General features: G+C 41.0%; 1 pseudogene; it reads left to right on the forward strand.

Annotated features, from left to right (window-relative positions):
* Window positions 1–345: 345 nt before the first annotated feature.
* LOC101876944 (cytochrome P450 2K6-like) lies at window positions 346–7,260 on the forward strand (annotated as a pseudogene).
* The last annotated feature ends 2,625 nt before the right edge of the window (window positions 7,261–9,885 follow it).

The raw sequence follows: 9,885 nt of genomic DNA on the forward strand, positions 1-9,885 counted from the left end.
GTTTGAAACAGAAAAACAAGAAGAAGAGCTGGCTAAAACAATAAAGAAAGTTGCTAGAAAACATTTCCATCTCCTTAGTGGCAAGTTGCAAGTGTTTGAGTCTGACTTCTACTCAATATCTGCAAAACAGTAATTTGGGGCTGAGAGTTTTCCATGTATTCAGTGGTCTTTGATCGATTCTCTACTGTGAATTCATCCAGTCACTTTTTCATGTTCTAAAGAACAAAATATTAATGTTAAGTCTTTATATTTGCAAAACAGGCTCAAAATTATTATTAATTTGTTTCTGTAGTATTTTCAGACCTCTGGCCAGTAAATTCCACCTAATATCCTTGACGTTTGTAGATGTACATCTTCCCACACCTTGGATTCCTCCTAAGGGCTAACAAGACTCTTCTCCAAAACAGAGATGAATTCCATGATTATATACAAGTCACTTTTGTAGAACATCTCAAAACCCTGGACAAAAACTATCAAAGAAGTTTTCCTAGTTAAATGGCAAGAGGTAACTGAATATTTTCTCATTTATTCCAACTTTTATAGCTATATGAAAACATTTAAGATTTCCTTTCAGTCCTTATAATTATGGCCATATTTATTTAGGGAACTTATCTTTGACAAAACATACATAACAAACCAGTAGAGCTGAGTATCAGATATCTCTGTTGCAGTTCCAATCCCTTTTACTCAGCAAATATTTATCCTTACTTATGCTTGTCCTGGTTTTAGCTGAGATAAGAGTTTATTTTCTTCTTAGTAGTGGGTGCACTGCTGTGTTTTTGCTTTAGTCTGAGAATAATGCTGATGACACACCAGTGTTTTAGTTGTTGTTAAGCAGTGTTTGCCCTGGTCGTGGTCTTCTCAGTCTTTCATTCTCTGGCAGTGAGGAGGGGCACAAGAAGCCAGGAGGAAGCAGAGACAGGACACCTGACCCAAACTAGCCAAATTGGTATTCCATACCACAGCACTTCCTGCCCAGTATGTGACTGTAGGGGGAGTCACCCAGAAAGGACCAGTCACTGCTCGGGCTGGGCTGGGAATCGGTCAGCAGGTGGTGAGGTATTGTATTGTGCATCACTGCTTGTTTTGGTTTTGTTTTTTTTTTCCTTTTCCCCTTTAAGCTTTATGTCTCTGTCCTTGTTTTTTTCCTCTAATAATATTGTATTGTACTTTACTATAGTTATTGAACTGTTTTTATCTCAATCCCCAGGTTTTACATTCTTTTCATTCTCCTCCCTGTGGAGGGAGGAGTGGGGGGTTGAGTTAGCAGCTGAATGGTACTTACTTGACAGCTGGGTTTAAACCATGACAATGTTTTTATTCAGACTGTATCAACATATCAAGGCTGCACCTTTTTAATCAGCTCTCTTTCTTGTCCTAGACCTTCTGGCTCTTTCAAAAATGGAATACATTACAGAACTAACATGTTATCTGAGCATTCCTAGGATTCTTATTTGAGGTCTCTGATATACCTGGGTTACCTTTTTCATAGAGAAGACAGCTGTCTTTGCAGCTGGCCCCAGTAAATGCAGACATCATGCAAACATAAAACCTATGTAAAAACTCTTCTCTAGTGCAAAGCTCTGTCTTTCGCACGTTTTAAAATAAAGGATTTATTTCTTAGCAGATGTTTAAATGTATAAATAGCATTTTCATATGGAAAGCCTTAAGTTTTCATCCTTTTATCTCAAACACTTCTTTCAGGAGAAATCTACTACCAATGGGTATTTCCATAATGACTTATGGACATAACTTGTTAAGCTTGGTGAGCATTTTATTTACTGCTGGTGTTGTGACAATTTCTACCACACTAAAGTGGAGCTTTATGCTGATGCTAAAGTACCCTGAAATTCAGAGTAAGTGTTTTTATAACAGATGCTGTTACACTCTGTGAATATGGAACTGAGCAGAAAGCTTGAGAATCAACATATCTTATAATACAGTAAGTTACAAAAGGCCAAGATTTCCAGCTAATTATTGTCTACTATTGCTAGATACCTCTTGGTCAGAACAAGAGATATCTAGCAAAATTTGCCTTCTTTTGCGGGCAAAAGGAGGCAGAAAAATAAAAATATTTAGGTTTCTTACCAGTAAAGAAATAACCAAACCCTAGTTCTGTCAACCTCCCATTATTTCTGAAAGGAAAAAAAGATTTGGGGAGAATTTATGGTTTTCACTCAAAGTCTTTTATACTGTACATCAGTAAAGCACATTATATCTCAGGAATGAATGAGTCCTTGTATCTTTCTTATAGTTAATTCTTTGCTCAAGAAAGGTCCAAGAAGAGATAGAGGAAGTGATAGGATCAAACCCACCATGGATTGAGCATAGAACTCAGATGCCTTATACAGATGCTGTCATCCATGAAATTCAGATATTCGCTAATGTCCTGGCATTGGATTTACCTCATGAGATGGTTGCAGATGTCACACTCAGAAGCTATTTCATTCCCAAGGTGAGATGCCTACAGGATTGTTTCTTTTAGCATTTTTTCTTTCTCAAACCTGGCTGATGTGATAAACATTAACTCTCTAATGAAGTCACGTAACAGCAGTCACTTTCTCTGGGCTCACAATCTTGAGGTTGTCAACTACAATATTTGTCCATGGATTAATTCTACTGTCTTATTTTGCAAGGAACCTACATCATCCACTTACTGGCCTCTGTCCTGCAAGACAAACCAGAGTGGGAAAAACCAGACATGTTCTATCTTGAGCACTTTATTGACACCAATGGAAAATTTATGAAGATGCTTTCATGCCTTTTTCAGCAGGTGCCTTCTTTTTCCCATTTATTGCTGTGGCAAGTACAGATCTTAAACACAAACTACTTGTACCAGTGGGTTTATTTGTTATTAAAGCCTGATCTCCACACTGTCTTTTTCATGGGACCATTTCACAACACGTTTCATAGATTTCTCAGGACATGGCTTCTCGGTTAGCATTCAATGGTTATAAATGAGAATATGTAGTACCTTCTTAAATATGAAGGAAGTTTTCAGCAAATTCCATGATGATTAAGATAACATAGAATCATAGAATAGTTAGGATTGGAAAAGACCTCAAGATCATCTAGTTCCAACCCCCCTGCCATGGGCAGCAACACCTCACACTAAACCATGCCACCCAAGGCTTCATCCAACCTGGTCTTGAACGCTGCCAGGGATGGAGCATTCACAACCTCCCGGGGCAACCCATTCCAGTACCTCACCACCCTCACAGTAAAGAATTTCTTCCTTATATCCAGTCTAGACCTCTGCTGTTTAAGTTTCAACCCATTACCCCTTGTCCTGTCACTACAGTCCCTAATGAATAGTCCCTCACCAGCATCCCTGTAGGCCCCCTTCAGATACTGGAAGGCTGCTATGAGGTCTCCACGCAGCCTTCTCTTCTCCAGGCTGAACAGCCCAAACTTTCTCCGCCTGTCTTCATATGGGAGGTGCTCCAGTCCCCTGATCATCCTCGTGGCCCTCCTCTGGACTTGTTCCAACAGTTCCATGTCCTTTTTATGTTGAGGACACCAGAACTGAACACAATATTCCAACTGAGGTCTCACGAGAGCAGAGTAGAGGGGCAGGATCACCTCCTTTGACCTGCTGGTCATGCTCCTCTTGATGCAGCCCAGGATACGGTTGGCTTTCTGGGCTGTGAGTGCACACTGAAGCTGGCTCATGTTCATTTTCTCATTGACTAACACCCCCAAGTCCTTCTCTGCAGGACTACCATGAATTTCCTTTTTGCCCAACCTGTAGCTGTGCCTGGGATTGCTCCCACCCAGCTGTAGGACGTTGCACTTGGCATGGTTAAACTTCATGAGGTTGGCATCAGCCCACATCACAAGTGTGTCAAGGTCCCTCTGAATGGCATTCCTTCCCCCTAGTGTACCAACCGAACCACACAGCTTGGTGTCATCGGCAAACTTGCTGAGGGCACACTCAATTCCATTGTCCATGTCAGCGACAAAAATATTAAACAAGACCGGTCCCAACACCGATCCCTGAGGGACACCACTCGTTACTGGTCTCCAGCCAGACATTGAACCGTTGACCACAACTCTTTGAGTGCGACCATCCAGCCAGTTCTTTATCCACCGAGTGGTCCACCTATCAAATTGATGACACTCCAATTTAGAGACAAGGATGTCGTGTGGGACAGTGTCGAACGCTTTGCACAAGTCCAGGTAGATGACGTCAACTGCTCCACCCCTGTCCATCACTTTTGTAGCCCCGTCATAGAAGGCCACCAAATTGGTCAGGCAGGATTCCCCCTTAGTAAAGCCATGCTGGCTGTCACCAAGCACCTTGTTGTTTTTCATGTGCCCTAGCATGCCTTCCAGGAGAATCTGCTCCCAGATTTTGCCAGGAACAGAGGTGAGACTGACTGGTCTGTAATTCCCTGGGTCATCCATTTTCCCCTTCTTGAAAATGGGGGTTATATATCTCTTTTTCCAGTTATTGGGAACATCACTTGACTGCCATGATTTTTCAAATATGATGGCCAGTGGCTTTGCAACTTCATTTGCCAGCTCCTTCAGGACCCGCAGATGGATTTCATCAGGTCCCATGGACTTGTGTACATTCAGGTTCTTAAGATGGTCTCGAACCAGATCCTCTCCTACAGTGGGCCCAAGGTCTAGGTTTTCACAGTCCCTGCGTCCGCCTTCCAAGACTCGGGTGCTGCAGTCAGAGCCTTTGCCAGTGAAGACTGAGGCAAAGAAGCCATTCAGAACCTCAGCCTTCTCCAAGTCCTGTGTAGCCAGTTCTCCTGAAAGTTTCCGGAGAGGGCCTACATTGTCCTTAGTCTGTTTTTTAGCTGCTACATACCTATAAAATCCCTTCCTATTATCTTTAACATCCCTTGCCAAGTTTAGCTCCAATTGGGCCTTAGCTTTCCTAACTTGGTCCCTAACTACCCTGACAACATCCCTGTATTCATCCCAGGCCACCTGTCCTTGCTTCCACCTTTTATAAGCCTCTTTTTTCTTGTGAATTTTTCTCAGCAGCTCCTTATCCATCCAAGGAGGTCTCCTGGCCCTCCTGCTGCACTTCCTTCTAGTTGGGATGCAACACTCCTGAGCCTGTAGCAGGTGATCCTTGAATATTAACCAAGAGTCTTGGGCCCCCTTACACTCAAGGGCTATATCCCATGGAACCTTGCTAAGCAGGTTCCTGAAGAGGCCAAAGTCTGCTCTCTTGAAGTCCAGGGCAGTGAGCTTGCTGCACGCTCTTCTCATTGTCTTGAGGACCTCAAATTCGACCATCTCATGATCACTACATCCAAGACTTCCCTGGAGAGTCACATTTCCAACGAGCCCTTCCCTGTTGGTGAGCACGAGGTCAAGCAGGGCACCTCTCCTCATCAGCTCCTTTATTGCTTGCAGAAGGAAGTTGTCTTCCACACAATCGAGAAACCTCCTGGATTGCTTGTGCCGGGCCGTACTGTCGCCCCAACAGATGTCAGGGTGGTTGAAGTCCCCCATGAGAACAAGGGCCTGTGAGCGTGAGGCTTTTCCTATTTGTCTGTAGAGTTCTTCATCCACAGGTTCCTCTTGATCAGGCGGTCTGTAACATATCCCCACAGTAATGTGTCCTGTCACCGATTTCCCCTTAACCCTGACCGACAAACTTTCTGTTAACTGATCACCTGTCCCCAGACAGAGTTCCATACTCTCTAGCCTATCCCTAACATAGTTTTGCATTATAACCTGTAGCCTACAGGTGCTCTATGGCTTGAGTTTCTTTGCCTCTCTCTTACCATTAGCAGCTGCATTGTCTGTGACCACACACAAAGCACACAGGAAAGGTGTCTTTCCGGGGAAACATGTTTCCTTTTTGCACATCCCTTTTAAAAAGTCACAAATAATGTCAGCTTGGATCAAGACTTCACATACTGTGCCAACAAAAAGAGATGCCTTATAAAAAGGTCCGTGTTCTGCATAAAATCAAAGAACAGAAAGGAGTTGCCTTTTGAGGTTTCCAAGGAGTCTGACATTTAAGCTTGCACACCTGCACAATTTGCCAAAGCATGGGAGATTCCAGCCCCATGATGAATGCATTTTCTCCTGCTTTGCAGGCTCTGTCATTGCTCGGTGAAGTTCCTATACATCAGTCTCTAGCTTAATTGTCTGTCATATCTACCACTGCATTTTTTATAGACCTTATCTGTATATTTTTAATTCTGCATGATATTTGAATCAGGTTTTTTCTTGTCATACTCATCATCCAACATACAGTAATTTTTGAGGTTTTGGTGTTTTTTTTTTTTTTTCATGGAAGGTCTTATGATACCTTCCATTCACAGAATTTAATTCAGATTGAAGTCTAGATGCCCTAGCTGACATCCAGGGATGTGTCAGGTTTGGCCATTCCCTTGAGGGCTTATTTCATGGCACAGCCACGCAACAGCTTTTCATTTTCCACTTTCTGTCATACAAGGGGGCAAATAACAAATCTTAGTTCAGGTTTTTGTTAGTTCTGTCCTTGAGTCATCACACTCTGATTACGGCCATTTACGAGTTGCTGAATTTTACCAGGACTGAGAAAAATTAAGTCACAGCATTCATAGAATATCCTTCCTCCGCAGTCCCACTCTAGCCACCATTTGTGAGTCTCAGAGGTCTTTTCTGATTAATTTTAATGTAAAAAGTTACCTGTGACTAGATAAATAGAGCCAAATTCTAGACTAAACCAGCCAAAGTTGAGCTGTGATCCAAAAATTGAACCAAGTATGAAAATTAAAAAAAAAAAAAAATTTGCTGAAAACTGGAATCCAGGATTTCAGATTGGATTTCCATACATTTTTCCCCAGATTTAGCATTTAGACAAAGGAAAAGAAACAAATCACAAGGTGATTTTGTTATCATACCTCTGAAGACCAAGTGTCTTCTCCCTGATTCCTGTAGAATTTTAAGAGCTAATGTGTTCTTTATTCATAGCTAGGATATGACATTTCAAATGTTCTGGATTCCTCCTGATCTTCCTGACAATAAGAGCTGCTGAGAGGTTTTTATTTCATCCAACTATTGCAGAAGTAGCTTCCGCTGAATCTCTTATGTCCATTCTGCATTTCATTCCAGGGCAGAGATTGTGTGCTGGTGAGACTCTTGCCAAAATAGAGCTCTTCCTTTTCTCTAAGTCTCCTGCAGATGTTCACCTTCCACCCTCCCCCTGGAGTCTCTGTCTCAGACCTGGATCTTAGCCCTGCTGTTTCATTTAATGTCATCCCCAAGCACTATAAAATGCATGCTCTAACAATTTCCTAGAGCTCTAAGCAGCATTAACTTGCTTCAAAAACATTTAAGTTACTTTTTCATTACATTTGCCTTCTTAATTTTTTTGCCAAAATAATTTCCAACTTTACATTCTTATGAGAATTTCCAGTAGTACTAAAACAAATGTTTTATTTTTTATTTATTAGGGGAGGACAGAAATGGACAAGAAATGTGGCCTGACACATGACTCATTAGATAGATAATTTACTAATCACCTTATCTGGCTAAATACAGCCCCTCAGCTTCCATATTCTTAATTCAGTTTTCACTTTGTAATGTACGTTTATTGACAGTAATCAGTGCTAACCTCCCGTGGTATGCCTTAAACCTCAGCTTGTCTTAGGTTGGGTATTTTTCTTCAGTGCCCTTTTTCTGCTGAGAGTTGGTGCTGCAGCGAGATACTCATTCCTTCTACTTGAATCAGACACTCTGAAACATTCCTTTTCATTTGCCCAGATTCCCTTAGTTTAGGGGGCTGCGGTGGTGGTGTCTGTTCATGTCAACACTTTTCACATGCCTTCTTCTCCTTACCCAAACAAGATTCTGGCCATTCAGCTGTAAATAATTAATTATTAAGAAATTCAATCCACTTTAAAGTTGATATGCAGAACACAATTCACCTGCTTTAAGCCCAAGCCTCTAACACCAATTTAGATACCCTTAGATCTTTTGTGTCACTTCCAGCTGCCAGGCTTGGTGGGACAGGTCTTGTGCCATATAAGCCACATGTTCATGTCTCAGATAACACAGATACTTCAGACATCTATGGGTGTTCAAATGCAGACTGCTAGATAGAGACAAATGATTAAAGCCTCAAAAGTGAAGATATCATGAGAATGCAAAAATTACATCAGTGGTTGCAACTTTTTATTTTCAGGGCCAAATTTGCCCTCCTTTTGAATTCATCTACTCTAATTTTTAGAATGAGTAGTAAACTTCTCATCTAGATCTATTTATTTTAGTTTCTAGATTCACAAAGCTGTTGCGATGGAAAGGAAAATACCCTGATTTTTTTTTAATTAGCTTTACCAGGAATAAAAACATTCTTTATCCTCTTTCCCTGAATTTTAAATGTCAAAAACATTTATGAAAATAGATGGAGTTTCAGTGAAGGCAAGGTCTGAAAGAGGGAATCACTGCAGAAAAGTTATTAGAAGTTGATGCTCATATGTAATTTCCTAAAGTTTTTCTTTCTCGTATCATCAAAGTACTCAAAGCAAATCAGATGTTTGCATTTCTTGCTCCTATTAACCTCAAACAAAACACATTTATCTCAATAAATAAAGCATGCACACATGGCATATAGATGGCACATTTGTAATGAACAGACTTGCTATTAAGCATTGTGTAAACACTATCTGCAAATTCCAGCTGTCAGAAGGCTGCCACTGCCTGACTACAGTAAAAGTAAGTTAGAACTGCCTGAGGACCAAAATAGCCCTAGGCTGATGCTGCTTCAAGCCTCTGGCTCTGTTTTCTCCCCATAGGCAGCAGGGGTGTTGAGTGGCACTCTTGGTTCAGTCCCAGCATTCTCAGGACGGCATCCAGAGACATCAGGCCTCATCAGCAGAGTACTGGTGCAATGAACACCATTGTCTACTATGGGATGCACAAGGGTCCCCTCCTTCACTGAGCATGATGATGGTCGCCTCACTTGTAGTTATTGCTTGTCCTAATTCTTCTATTGACTGTGAAAAATAGGAAGTGTCTGGAACAGACATTGCAGAAAGAACTTTCCCCAAGCCAAAGCTTTACACATCACCAGGTATCTGCTGAGCACAGACAGGAAGCGTCCCCCAGTGACATGTAAAACCTTATTTTCCTTCCTACTCTCCCACCATGCAGTCAATGAGCATTTGTGATGGTGCTCTCTGTCAAAACTTCAATCCAGGTCAAAATGACATGTATGAAACCAAACTCCACCTAAAAGTGCAGTAGGTGGAGAACTTACATTACTTTGTAAATAAATTCATTCTTTTTACTACAGTTGCCCTTTTATCAAATTTCTTGAATCTTGTACTCCATTTGCTCACCATTATCAAGAGGAAAACTGCCTCTGTGTCACAGCACATCAACATATATGCAACTATACCTAAAGGCAACTTTGATATGTGTTTGAATACACAACTTAGTTTTACTTAAGGACAGTTCTTACAACCTAAAGTACTTTCAGATTGAGAACAAATACTCCATATCTTTTTTTTTTAAGAAAAAAGGTACCTATGTGGTTCATGAAGTTCAGAACCCACATAGTAAATTGTTTGCAAGCAAATCACCCTTACTGAAAGCAAAGGAGTATATCTTTGCTTAACAAAAATTAAGATAGCTGGCATGCAGTAAAATCCTGAACTCATACTCTGTGTTAAGTTACAGTGAGCAGTGGTTATGTCAGTAAATATTCCCCTTGTCCTTGATCAAAATTCTATTATTTCTAAATATTTATACATTTTTTCGTGCGATACAAAGTAAGTACAAACCAAACAAGTACTTAGTCTGGCTTTCCTGACCTTACATGTAGCAACTACAGAAAGGCTTTTAATGTCTCATAGGAGAACAGAGATATTTATCTTAAGTCTCATTAGGAGTATCAGCAGCTTGTAAACAAAAGACCAAGTA

The sequence above is a fragment of the Melopsittacus undulatus genome, chromosome 3 (genome assembly GCF_012275295.1).
Source record: "Melopsittacus undulatus isolate bMelUnd1 chromosome 3, bMelUnd1.mat.Z, whole genome shotgun sequence".
In the NCBI taxonomy this organism is placed as follows: domain Eukaryota; kingdom Metazoa; phylum Chordata; class Aves; order Psittaciformes; family Psittaculidae; genus Melopsittacus; species Melopsittacus undulatus.